This window comes from Anser cygnoides, chromosome 12 (assembly GCF_040182565.1).
Source record: "Anser cygnoides isolate HZ-2024a breed goose chromosome 12, Taihu_goose_T2T_genome, whole genome shotgun sequence".
NCBI lineage: Eukaryota > Metazoa > Chordata > Aves > Anseriformes > Anatidae > Anser > Anser cygnoides.
In genome coordinates this window covers 14,491,822-14,506,323 of record NC_089884.1, presented here as the reverse complement: position 1 = coordinate 14,506,323, position 14,502 = coordinate 14,491,822, and the positions used below count along the sequence as shown (strand labels likewise).

At 38.3% G+C, this 14,502-nt stretch overlaps 1 long non-coding RNA gene across 4 annotated transcripts in view; it reads right to left on the bottom strand.

Annotated features, from left to right (window-relative positions):
* Positions 1 to 14,502, bottom strand: part of LOC106043098 (uncharacterized) — a 139,629-nt gene that overhangs the window by 94,042 nt on the left and 31,085 nt on the right. For all 4 annotated transcript variants that reach the window (XR_010834636.1, XR_010834635.1, XR_010834637.1 and 1 more), the window contains exons 2-4: positions 9,708 to 9,770; positions 4,759 to 4,885; positions 3,709 to 3,780 (exon numbers count right to left, since the gene is read on the bottom strand). This is a non-coding gene — a long non-coding RNA (uncharacterized lncRNA). The remainder of the gene's footprint in view (positions 1 to 3,708; positions 3,781 to 4,758; positions 4,886 to 9,707; positions 9,771 to 14,502) is intronic.

Here is a 14,502-nt window from a genome sequence, read left to right as displayed (position 1 = left end):
AAAAGCCCATGGTGTTCAAAGTACAGTTAGGCAACCAACATGCTAACCCATAGCTATTTTGGTAGCAGCAGCATCTTACAAAGATGTAAACTCCGCAAAGATAATGTGGTTAAAATTGTATCACTCAAGGAGGTCAGACAGTCAAGAATAACTTACCCTCAAACACAATAATCAGGCTTGTATTTGATGTTGAAATTACAGGTAGTTTTGCATTGCAAACAACTTTGTGGCAAACAGAAAATACAGGCTTTTCCCCTCCAATACACACATGCTGATTTATGTTGCTTTGGAAGAAGAGTTTCCTATGTATTTAAAACAAAACGATCCCTTATTAAAGTGCACCAAGACTTTGAAATGACAAAGTAGTAGCTGGGATAATGTCATCTAAAGACAACCTTACTCCTGTCATAATTCTGTGGCTATAGCCAGTGTAATCACTTGAGTTCCACTATTTTTAAAGAAAGATGCTTGGTTTGTACTACCCATTTCCAACATAATTACACCTTTGTTCAGGCAGATTAGTGTATGCTATTTCCCCCCTGTAACATAAAAGGCAAAATGGAATTTTTGAGGACTGGTCAGGTTCTTCATGAGTATCTGATGCTTAAAAGGTTATTAATGGAAAAGCAACGTTCACTGTTGTGTCATTACAGTGTTACAGTGCTTTTAGCATATTTTATATATAAATTATGTTTCAATTGTAGCTTTATGCCCTAGGATTGCTTACAAGAAATCAAGAATAAATAATAGCTATTAGGGAGATCTACCTCTAATCTTAGTCAGCATCCATAAGGAGCCATACATATGGCTCCATAAGCTGACAGCAGTCAGTCAGTCAGTTTGGGACGTCTTCATTTTCCTTGTGTTATTCTAGTTAGTGATCACGTTAAATGTATAGCACTGTGACAGTACCATGAAGCAGGAAATCTAAGGATACAGAAAGATTCAGAGATAAAACCATAGTCCTGGGTTAATGACACACCCCTCTACTATAAGGACAGCAGTCTAGATTTAGAGGATAACTACTGTTAACTGTTCTAAGGTTGCTACAGTATCCTATAGCGCAACCCTATGTGCAAACTTTAAATAGCTAAGAACAAAGAACATGAAATTAAGCATGACCAACTGAAGAACAGACTTTCAAATATTACCGAAATTGCGTGCTTTGTACTTTATCATTTTAAGCCCAGATTTTCAGCCTTCTGTTAGCAAAGTATACAATTATACGGTGAGATTTCTCGAAGAAGTCAACGGTTTCCATTTAGGACAGAAAAGGAAGTAGCTACGTTTCCTAAAGTGCTGATCAACCAGCAAGTACGAATCAGTTTAAGTATTTTTAAAAAACCACTGTTTAAGTTCAGGGTCTAAATATGAATTAAGCTATTATGAAATGTGCTCCTTGATGCAGTGTGGAGAATAGCTAATTTAATACATTTTTCTTTAAAACAGTTGAAAAAAAAACAAAAACCAGCACTAGTTTGAGCAAGTAGTCACCTGGTCTCTTACTGCAACCACTGTATTGAAATCCCTGTACTGCACTACGTTATTTGTAGCAACAAAAGCCCTACAGATTTCCCAACTTAAAAGTAGAGATTTGTGATAATTAAATTAGATGCAATCATTAGTATTGCACCCTTAATAAAATACTAGTTAGCTAAAAAGCTGGTGGATTTATTCTGACAATGCGGTTTTATGACTTATATTTTCAACGTAAAGGGTGTATTTCTCTTTAACATTCCAAGTGTATAAATCAGCAAAAAGCAAAAGCTAGAAAGTTGAATCATAACGCAAAGCTGAATAATGAGGAAATAAAAGAAGTCAATGTACCTGACTGGTGAGGAACCTGTTCACAGTAGCAGAATGATTTTCATTGAATAAACTCCAGTTGCACAAAACTGACATGCCTGAAATCTTTTCTTTTCTAATAATTAAATAATCCTTCTTTGCAAAAAAAAAAATATTTTCAGCAGGTATATGCATGAACAGATGAACAAACAGTATTTGAATTGTACAGGAATATGGAGAAAATGAGCTCCTAACAAGCCTTTTGCTATATCACATCCTAGGGATGATGCTGCCCTGAAGATTTTGTCTAGATCAAAATATCTCAAACTCATGGCATTAGTTCAAGCCATGCTGAAGCTTCTACTATCCTATGCTGAACAATGCAGTTTTAATTTCAACAGGTCTCCTCTATCCTATATGAATTTATTGTAGTTTTCTAAAGAAATAAAGCCAGGAGCAGATAATTGCTATCACTCAATTGCTATCATTCATGCAGCTATAAAATTACTATTTGCTTTTAGTGTGCTTCAATTTAACTTCACAAATGGCGTTCTTGATTTCTGCACACATTGCAGACTATGTATTTAAAACACATTATACCCTCACACTAAAGAATAATTTGTTCTCCTTCTTTTTCGTAAAATAAATTCAAGCTAAAGTACATTGTTATTATGAATGTCTAGAAAAGTGGAACGTGCAGATCTAGAACTTTAAAGTGCTCTTTTCCTATTTAGGTTATTCACAGTAAGTTAAAAAATTTCACTCAGGAATTTGCTGAACAAGAATTTTATGGCAAAATTAGAGAATTTAGCCATTTTTTTGGGAAAGTTTCCGTTATCCAGACTTTCTGCAGTATGACAAGCTAGCAGTTCAGTTCAGTTCTGAGACAGGGTGTTGCTTATTACAATCAAGAAGGATTAAAAGAACTATGCAAGGCTCTCTGCTGGGCACTGTGGATGTTCACAGACTGAACACTGGCCTAGAAACAAAAGAAAAATCAAAGGTAACACTTCAGACCACAATGAGCAAACTGCCAATACCTTTTTAAAAACAAATGTCAGTGAACTCCCTTAGATTATAACAGCATGCAGTAACAGCAGAGGATGGGAACACTGAAGAAAGTCAGATTGGATTTCAGTTGATTGCAAATTGAGTTCATTGGCAATAGTAGAGATCTGGGATTTTTGTTCTGCATAGCAAAAATTTTCTGGTAACTCTCTCGTAAGGTTCAAGTAAAGAAAAGCCATTAGCTAAGGAAGAAAGATATCTAGGTGCCATAAATGCCCAGTATCATCTTATCCTCAGCAAAATGCAAATGAATAAATTTAAATATATAATACCAGAAGGATAGTTTACTTAAACATATGTCGAATATGACAGGCTTAACTGCATAGCATATGCCATGAAGACATGCCTTGCATTCATATGCATGTGCAAGTAGTGTGACATTTTGTTTTTACATCAAATTAATATTTTCAAAGGATGTTGCAGAAACGGTGGAGTAAGGCTAAAAATTCAGATTATTAATTAGTCTTTGGCATTCTCATTACCTACATTTAAAAATCTTTACCTCTTTTATATGTCTTTAGATACAATTTAAAGAATAGAAGGCAAAACTATAGATAAAGTTACCAGGGAGATTTATAAATGGAATCCATTTTAAAAAATCCTGCCAGAACAAAGCTAAGCTAGCCTTCATTTGAAATTCATATGTTTAAAACCACAGAATGGAAACTTTCAGTTATATTGAAAGCCATGATATCCAACGGCTACTGGGACTCAAAGGAGGCTGTAAATCTCTACTCCTACATGTACATTTAAGAAGTTGGCACAGCTCTCTTGCATATAGACTTTCCCTCCTACACTTTGGGAAACAGGAACCACAGTTTTGCACTTTATTTACTGAACTTTCACTGTACTTACTCATCACTGAAGACTGTTGTTACAGACTCTCCCTGCACAGGTCCATGCCAAAAGGCAGAACTATTTATGAACCTTGGTAGAAGCAGAGGTTAAACAGGGATACCAACAGGAATTCAAGGTGTCTCAGAATTCATGATCTTAAGCAGAATTCATTAGACAGGCTGGTAAACATACTGTGTATGTTAGTCCTACATGATCATATCCAGCAGAATAAAATAAGCTGTGATTCATTCACTCTAATTTTTTGTTTTCTTTTCCAAATGTACATCTGGTTTAAAAGCTGATCCCATTCCCTGATCCCCTTTATGATTTTTCCACAACTAACAGACCTGCTTGAGGTATTTTCAAGAAGAAAAGCATAGCTTAATTTTTCCCTGTTTCTTTTTGAAGGATCAGCAAGTAAAAGATAACGTATTTGCTTATCTACCAATATGGAAAGAAACCTCTGGAATATCTATTTATGATGGTATTGTAGCTGTGATGATATAGGGATTAAGGAAGAATGATTTTATGTGACAATTATTTAATTAGATGACCTGATAGTTGGAGAGAAAAACAACACAACCAAGTTAAGATTTCATGTAGCACAGACATGCATTTGTTGGCCTGTTATGATTTTTCCTATTGTGGACCTTCTACTTCTCTAGATCCACTGTTGTCTGCTTAGACATACATGCTGTCCCACTCTAGCCTCCTTCCTTACAGGACTGCAGTCCCACTGTTCCACTTGCAATCTACCTTTACCTTTAAATTTAACTGATTCCCGTACTTAGGTAAACTCTGAGCAACTTCTAGCTGTCTTTGCTTTATATCTGAGGTACTGTACCCAAACTCTGTCTTTTCCCCTAGTCATAAATATTTCCATATAATATTTATATATAAAATATGTAATAGATATATTTTCTGAATATATACTTTTAATAGACATTTTGGTAGCAGTATATTGCAGATTTGTGAGTTGTTTAGTATCTTATGAGAAGCTGCTTGGTCCAGGTTTTCTGTTAGAGCCTTGTTTTGCCCAAAGATAGGATACACTGACAAGAAACTTACCAGAAGTACTGACTTGGTGAATAGCTCAGTAGCAAGCAAAAACTGCTCCCGTGGTGAACTGCATTCATAGGTTACAGCTCTCCTTCTTTGTACTCTGGCCAGATTAAGAAAAGACTAGATCGCAAACCTGCAAAGATAAATGCAATTCTGCATGGATGCAATAACAAACTTGCAAAATTTGTAATTAAAATCACATTAAGTTTCCCCGTATAAATTTAATTCTGTAAAATGTGCTTAACGTGACAATATACACTTTATTAGAATGTTGCCTTTACATAGTCTAAACACTAAACGAACAAAAAGATGCTCAACAAATAGAAAACACTAAAATATAAAACAAACCTGGCATGTAAGTATGAGCTACAATCAGACATAACTAGCTGTTAATTTTGCATTCGTAAAACACAGGAATTACCTATCCTTACCATGACTCCTCTTCTTCAGTTTACTGCTCCTTACTACACACTGCTTGTTAACGCAAAGCAATAAATCTCTCTACAATATTGTATTGATGCACGGCTGTATGTGGGAACAGAATCTACTGGTTAACCCACCAGTATGACCCTTCAGTGTTAGGAAAATATCTGGCTTAAAAAGCAAAGTATACTCATGAGTATTTACAACTTAATTGCATTTAATCTGATATATTCTTTTAAGGATCTTATTATGAGGTGCATTATGATGTGCTAAATTCTAAATTTAATTGGAATTTGGAAGACTTATATCATGCTTGCATGCCAACTGTAACCTTAACTTTTCTTACAAAAAGTTCTTTTTTTGGTCTCTCTTGCCTTTTCATTAGGCAGCCAATTCAAGAAGTCAAACACCAAACTCACTGGGAAATACATGGTTTGAGTAGGATATGTCAGACTTTGTAATCACAAAAAGAAGTACAAATGAACATTTCTACATGTTTTCTACAAACAAGCAAGCTAATATAATTGAAATAATAAGTAACTATGAAAACATAATCCCATCATTGGGATTCTGAGAACAGCATAAGCTACCAGTATTTCTATTTTTCTCCCTTCCACGCAGATCATCTTGCTAATCTTCCATGATCCTCCCACCTTGAGAGGAATTCTCACAGCAATACAGCACATGCATAGGAATCATCAAAACCAGAATGAAGAACATACAGGTAGCATAATGAGATTTCTCCATTTTTCTGACCAACAGATCTCACCAAGTTACAAACTGAAGTGTCATTCTGTCCCTTAAACAAGGTTCTTCAATTTATGCTTCAGAAAAGGATCTGTGTTAAGTGAATTTAAATTATTGCTCTTTTTAACAGAATCACAGAATCGTCTAGGTTGGAAGAGACCTCCAAGATCATCTAGTCCAACCTCTGCCCTAACACTAACAAGTCCTACACTAAACCATATCACTAAGGGCTACATCTAAACGTCTTTTAAAGACCTCCAGGGATGGTGACTCAACCACCTCCCTGGGCAGTCCGTTTCAGTGCCTAACAACCCTTTCAGTAAAGAAGTTCTTCCTAACATCCAACCTAAACCTCCCCTGGTGCAACTTTAGCCCATTCCCCCTCGTCCTGTCACGTGGGAGAATAGACCAACCCCCACCTCTCTACAGCCTCCTTTAAGGTACCTGTAGAGAGCGATGAGGTCTCCCCTGAGCCTCCTCTTCTCCAGGCTGAACAACCCCAGCTCCCTCAGCCGCTCCTCGTAAGACTTGTTCTCCAGACCCCTCACCAGCTTCCTTGCCCTTCTCTGGACTCTCTCGAGCACCTCCATGTCCTTCTTGTAGCGAGGGGCCCAAAACTGAACACAGTACTCAAGGTGCGGCCTCACCAGAGCCGAGTACAGGGGGACAATCACCTCCTTAGACCTGCTGGCCACGCTGCTTCTTATGCAAGCCAGGATGCTGTTGGCCTTCTTGGCCACCTGAGCACACTGCTGGCTCATATTCAGCTGCCTATCAACCAGTACTCCCAGGTCCTTCTCTGCCAGGCAGCTTTCCAACCACTCATCTCCCAGCCTGTAGCGCTGCTTGGGGTTGTTACACCCCAGATGCAGGACCCGGCACTTGGCCTTGTTGAACTTCATGCAGTTGACCTCAGCCCATCGGTCCAGCTTATCCAGATCCTCCTGCAGAGCCTTCCTTCCCTCGAGCAGATCGACACACGCACCTAACTTGGTGTCATCTGCAAACTTACTGAGGGTGCACTCGATCCCCTCATCCAGGTCATTGATAAAGATATTAAAGAGGACCGGCCCCAGCACTGAGCCCTGGGGGACTCCACTAGTAACCGGCCTCCAACTGGATTTGGCTCCATTCACCACGACTCTTTGGGCTCGGCTATCCAGCCAGTTTTTAACACAGCAAAGCGTACGCCAGTCCAAGCCACGAGCAGCCAGTTTCTTGAGGAGAATGTTGTGGGAAACGGTGTCAAAAGCCTTACTGAAGTCAAGGTAGACCACATCCACAGCCTTCCCCTCATCCACCAAGCGCGTCACTTGGTCATAGAAGGAGATCAGGTTCGTCAAGCAGGACCTACCTTTCATAAACCCATGCTGACTGGGCCTGATTGCCTGGTTGCCCTGCAAGTGCCGCGTGATGACATTCAAGATAATCTGCTCCATGAGCTTCCCTGGCACTGAGGTCAAGCTAACAGGCCTATAGTTCCCCGGGTCTACCCTCCGGCCCTTCTTGTAGATGGGCGTCACGTTTGCTAGCCGTCAGTCGACTGGGACCTCCCCTGACAGCCAGGACTGCCGATAAATGATGGAAAGCGGCTTGGCCAGCTCCTCCGCCAGTTCGCTCAGTACCCTCGGGTGGATCCCATCCAGCCCCATCGACTTGCGTACATCCAAGTGTTGTAGCAGGTCGCCAACCATTTCCTCATGGATAGCAAGGGCCACATCCTGCTCCCCATCCCCTTCCGCCAGCTCAGGGTACCAGGTATCCAGAGAACAACCGGTCTTGCCGCTAAAGACTGAGGCAAAGAAAGCATTGAGCACCTCAGCCTTTTCCTCATCTTTTGTGACTAAGTTTCCCCCCGCATCCAGTAAAGGATGGAGATTCTCCTTAGTCCTCCTTTTTGCGCTGATGTATTTGTAAAATCGTTTTTTGTTATCTTTAACGGCAGTAGCCAGATTGAGCTCCAGATGAGCTTTGGCCTTTCTAATTTTGTCCCTGCACAGCCTCGCGACATCCTTATAGTCCTCCTGAGTAGCCCCCTCTCTTTTCCAAAGATTATAAACCCTCCTTTTTCTCCTAAGCTCGAGCCACAACTCTCTGCTCAGCCAGGCCGGTCTAGTTCCGTGTCGGCTCGTCTTTGGGCACGTAAATTTTTACATGAAAAAAAGCAGCCTTCTCCTTTCTTCCTCTGTTTAAGCAGTTTCCTTTCTTACTTTGCTGAAAGTCAAATAACCTCCCATTTCACATATAGTGTATGATCTGGTTCATAAGCTACAAGATTTATTTTGATATAACTGACTATATATTTAATATGTAAATCTAAACACAAGAAATACTTAGCATTTTTACTTTTACTTAACTTTTCTGATAAGCTCAGTTGGATCCTCTTAGAAATGGAGATAATGTTACTTGCATATTTCACACTTTGAATGAAGTATTTACTTTGTTGACTAAAATTAAATTATTGCTTTTTTTTTTTTAAAGTAGAATGTCTGTGTTTATTACTGTAACAGCAGGTACAGAAGACCTATTTCTAAGATTGGCATGCATAACATCAAAAAATTTAAATCATCCATACATTTTAGAAAATACAGTTAAATCAGCAAACTAAGCCTGGGCTTAGAAAGAGATGTTAAGATATAGTCTGATGTCATGTTTCGTCCTCTAAAGCAGTGAAATACATTTTGAAAAAGAGCTGGAGGTTAAAAACTTTTCTAAAAGGCATGGATATAGATGCCCGAAAATTACAATCAATGATGATCATTAACTTTAAGAAAAAATTCCTATGAATTCAGGATAGTCATTAATTACTACATCTAAAGAAAGAATATCATGCGACTGAACAGGATTTTTTAACACAGAGTTAAGTTCTTCCTTCTTTATCTAATTATGTCTGCCACATGCAAGGAAAGGCCAATAGGCAGTGGATTACTGTCATACACCGAAGCTTCAGGTAACTTAAAGAGAGATTCTATAATCCTTTACTTGTAGCAGAGATGATCCTAGCTTCAGCATTGCTCATAGGAGCACTCCTTATGCAGCATGTATTGAAGGAAAAAAGTTTTGGGCAAGACAAATATGTGGGGAGGAGAAAGGCTGTGAATTATTAAATGCTTCTGGATATTCTGGTCTGAATAACTACACAATTAAACGTGCCATACCTTTTGTATAGGGAGGTACTTTGAAAATAAAGCAACATTCAAACAGAATGCCTAAATCAGTCTGAAGAACTCAGGAACTCTATTCCCTTGATCAATCTATAAAGTAATAGTCTACTTCATCAGTATCCATAAAGACACATCCTCCAAATCCCAGCAGGGATTGCTCAAGATTTTGCCACAGCTTTCCTGCTACTAATAAACACACTAACTAGATTAATATTAGTATGGATAGGCCTAAAAATGCTGCAGTATAATAAAAACATCCACTGAGCAATCTTTTGCAGTTTCATCAGTGTAAGTGCTGGAGCGTTCTGAGGATATCTCAATGTGCTTCTGAAGACAAAAGCTCAGAGTGTAAGACTGTTTTTCATATGGCACTATAAAAACAATTTTAAAATTTTGACTTGCTTAAGCCCTCACACGTTTTCTCACTCCTGTTTTTTTTTGTTTGTTTGTTTTTGTTAAGCTTCTACTTAAAAGATTATCTGTAATAAACAGAAAAAGAATTTACTTCAAACAGCACTAAACTGGGTATGCCTCTATGTAACAATACTTAAAAGTCAAAAGCAACACTCCAACTTGAATGTATGTTGTGCGTTTTTTTGTTTCTCATAAAGCACATCTTACCTTTGTAACTTATGTGACATCATCTCAAACGTTATTTTCTGTGAATTGCTGCTCCTTGTAAAACTGCAAAAAATAAAAAAAAAAGAAATGGTCACATTCTACTTTCTTAAAGTCATAGTATAAATTGCCACTCATGTTACTATAGAAACAGAGTGGATTTCGTCATTATAATGCATGCAGTGATAATTGTTTTTATTTTAGTCCATGGATAGGTAGTTAATGGTGCCAGCTGCAGTTAGCACAAACACGGGCTCTTGTCATCTAAGCACAAAGCTGCTGTCTCCTGTCACTGTGAGCTTCCCTAACCATCAGCAATTCACAGGGGAACTTTCAGGCAGAAAGAAGAGCCTTTCACAGGCCTTAGTTCTGTGGCTGAAACAGAATTCCCTGCAGGAATTATGTTTTCATATGAAAAAGAAATAAACAAGCTACAGCACAGAGTGCTTCTTCACATTGTCTTGTCAGGTCATTGCAGAAAATCTGGTTTCTATGTGGCAGCTTATAAAATTTGGATAGTATTGAAAAGAGGTTCAGCTGCCATCCTATCCTCAATACAAGCTTTCTCTAGAAAGTACAGCAGAATATTATGAGCTTGAGATTAACACAGATCTCTATGAAACCACATATTTTAACCTTGATATTATAAACAGATCAACAGGTATTAAATGAAAACATTGCAGTTCTGTCAGATTAAAGCTATTAGATGCATTCTCAAATTTATGCTCATTTAAAATACAAAAGTGGATACTAACATACAACAAAATCATAAATGAAAGCAATATAGGAAAAGGGATAACATAGGATATGGGATAATCCAGGGTCATCCAAACCCTATTCAAAATCAGGTGTAAATCAGTTCTGAAACAGATGCATCTAAAATAAGCAGGTAATGGCCCCACTGAACATTACAACTGGTAACACATACAAGGCAAAGATGTGAGAACAGGATCTGTTCAGCTTTAAGAAAGGAAGGCTCAGGGAAACTTCAGCTACTCTGTGGCAAGGTACAGGGAAAACGAAACCAGACTCTTCTTGGAGGTGTACACGATAGGTGGACAAGGGGCAATGGGCCCAGCCCGGTACGCAGAAAGTTTCAAGCAGATCAGAATAGTTTCTTTCACCACAAAGCTGGTCAAACAGTGGGGGACAGGAACACTTTACTGAGAATATGACAGAACACTGGAACAGGTTGCCTAGAAAGGCTGGGCAATCTCCATACGTGAAGCTCTTCAAAACTCTTCTGACTGCGATCCTGGGCAACAAGCTCTGGGTGACCCTGCTTGAGCAGGGGTGGTTGGACAAGACCACCTCCAATTGTCCCTTCCAACCTCAACCATGTGTTTCGCCCAAACACGAGCTAAGCATCACGTAAAACAATAGCAAAACAAAGTCTATTGTAATCTGTGCTTTATAAGAAAAAAGGTTTTTCATAATATATGCCAGTTAATTCTCTAAACTGGCTGTTGTAATTTTCAAGATTATTTGAAGAATAGGAAGTCACATGTGAACGGATATTACGCAGGTCTTGACATTGTACCAATTTGCTTTTACTTCAGTTATGTTCCACAAAATTTGCTGAGCTGAGCAACATATGGAGTGCTCTTTCCGACTGTACGGTTAATACGGAATACCTATCAAAGCTGTTGTTTTATTTTAAAACTACCTTTATTACTTTTACTAAGATTTGGCTTGAACTACAGAAGATTTATTACCAATCAGTTATACTCAGTTCATGTTAATTTGGTTATAATTAATAATAGTTGTGTGGAATATTATCTCCTCTTTGTAAGAGATGCAGCTAATGCGTAGTTTAAATATTAATAAGCTTATTCTTTAAAAGGATAACTGCAAAGCTTAATGTAGATTATTAGCCAAGCAGACCATTGTTTTTCCTAAAGTGAAGATGCTTCAAATCAATAGGTTTACAGGTTAACTACAAAGCACCGTTTTCTTTACTTGCTTTCCTTGCTCAACACCATGAAATGCATAAATTGTACACAGGATTGTATTTCCCTCCGATGTATGCCTGTGCAACTTGGTTCTGAAAAGTCTCCTAGAATCCAACTATACTGTATGAAAAGCAACTGTTTTTTCTGTCAATTTTCCCAATTTAGAACTGACAAAATGCTGTAATAAATTAGAGCAGAGCTTCATCAAAAATAGACATTTATGCAAGGCATTCTGAAAACTGAATTAGGGCTAGAATTATACTTGGAAATGTCTGCTTAGAGGTCCCATCTGTGAACACAGAAAATTATAACAGACAAAATGTTGATGGTGGTATAATTTGTGAATACCAATAATGACATTAGACATTGCTGGACAGATAATATACAGCAGTCACTGTGTTAACGCAGTTCTTTCATTAATCGCTTCTCCTAAGATCCTAGGAGTGCTAATGCATGTTTTCTTAGTCATAAAGTTTTACGTAGCATATCCCTGCATGCTTCCAACCAGTGAGGTTTTCCCAGCTCCTTCAGGATTCCTCACTCTGTACATACGTACCATACTTATTTTGTATTTAGGTCACATCAACCATGCACACAACAGCAAACAGGTCACCATATGTCCAATAATTCCAGATATGTTTGTTATACATGTACATTCTGAAGCATATTTGATGTACCACAAATGAGCACACACATGTTCAGAAATACAGCAATCATAATTATAACTTTAATGATACATCCGACACACAATACAAAGTGTTTTGGGGAAACATTAGGCTTACTGCATGTACACTCCGTAGTGCGTATATGCATTCAACTTCCTAGTAAATCTCAGGCAAAAGTGACAGCCCTATATTTTCTGAACCTTTTCCAGGCGGACAGCCAGACTGGAAAGATTCTGCTGCAGCCCTCTAAGCTATATTTGGTAATAACTTACTTCCCCGCAAGTATATATAACAACTATGTGAGAGGAAAAACAAGGTTCTAATTCCCACCCATTGGAAAAGAACCCAGTGGAAAGAAAACAGAGTTCTGTGCAAATGTGGGTTGCTGTATGAAGCTGGAAAGTGCTGTGACTACGATCCCTGTTCTTCCGACCTTGGCACATTTGACCACAACCTGGCCCTTTTGCTTGGGCCCAACATCGAGCTGTGACTTGGAACAGAAACCAAATATGATCAGTGAAGTGGTGTTGGCTTGTTTTATTTTTACATGTATGCTTTGAGCTCAAGTAAATAGACCATAACAAGAGTAATTTAGACATATTTCAGCAGTCAGCTTGACTCCCATTATATTTTGTTATGGATAGCTCTTAACTACTTCACCTTCTGTAATAATTCTGTAGTGTGACACAGCATACTGTTTCCTAAACTGAACTTGATCAGCATGCATGGAGTGGTAAATACACATACGAAAGCTTGGTAAGAACAGACAACATACAGTGATATGAAGCACAGTAGTACAATAAGAATTTGGACAGCAATAGGTATCAAAAGTGGTATTTTTTTTCTTTTTACATTCCAAACATTTAGTAGTGAGTTCAGTACCTCATGTTTCCCTGGGACTCTGCTTCACTACAATTGTAACCAAGCATGCATATTTTACAGCTAACAATACAAGAACAGCAGGAAAAGCAACCTTTCTCCCCAGAGTGACAGAACTGAAATGTAAAAAAAAACCACCAAAACCCAAGTAATCTATGTAATTAAAGGTACTTTTTGATGAATATATATATTTTTTTCAATCACTTAAGGCTGAATGAACTCAAACACAAGCCACTTGGAAAAGAGTCCCTGGAAAATACTTTTGTAGCTCATTTCTGAACTGCTTACATGAGGCTGCATGTCTTAATTCCAGAGAAAGAATGCAAGAGGGTCTTGGTCTTTAACAGGGCTAATCAAGTAACTTGAGAGATTATCCAGACATATGTTACTGGCTCCCTCCTGCTACATAGAACATGTCTGAAAGGTAGGAAGAATTGTTATGCTCTTTTATGTTCATAACAGCACAGAGTAATGATTTAAAGTCCTGACTTGGAAAGAATTAAAAATAACTAAATCACTCTTGTTAAGTCAAACAACTATTCAACAAATTTATGGTATTTACATACAGATTACTTTATGAACAGTGACAACTTGAATTCCTTCTTGAACCTTTTTAAGACTCCTGAGTAAGCCCTTCACACAGCAATGCAGATGATATCAGGAAAGTCAGTTCTCTGTGAAATCCAGAAAACCAGACAAAAGTCTTGCATGTAAAAAAAATTTGATTTCTTCCATGTGCCTTTTCTTGACAGCTGCTAGTTTTCTTGACAACTTTTGTGCTTTCACTGAATTTCACTGTTCTTCGCAGGGTAGGGAACCACAACCATGAACAGAAAGAGCCCCACATGCATCAAATTCATCCAGCCATGTGGAAAAACTGCTAGCCTTTTATTTAGGACCTGCTATACGGCACAGCTCTGGCCCTTAGATCTCTGCCACCTTAATTTCAAGCTGTTTTCTTTCTTCACTCATCCTCCTACCAATGTTAGCAATAGATGAGCGTTGGTTACTAGAACATTTATACTTTATAATTAAGCATGCAAGAGCAACCATGAGCAATCGCCTGTGACTTCGGTACAGTTACTACATTAATCTGCCAATACCTGGAAATTGATCCGGAAAATTGCACTTATGACCAGAGTGATCGATTTTCATGGGCTCCTGAAATAAATAAGAATGCAACATCTGCATATCCAAGGATTTGGGGGGTTGCAGGGGGGAGTATGAAGGATAGGGAGATAACCATATATTTCACTCAGCAAGATAAAATACAGAACAGCCAGGCTGTTTCAAGTTTCATTG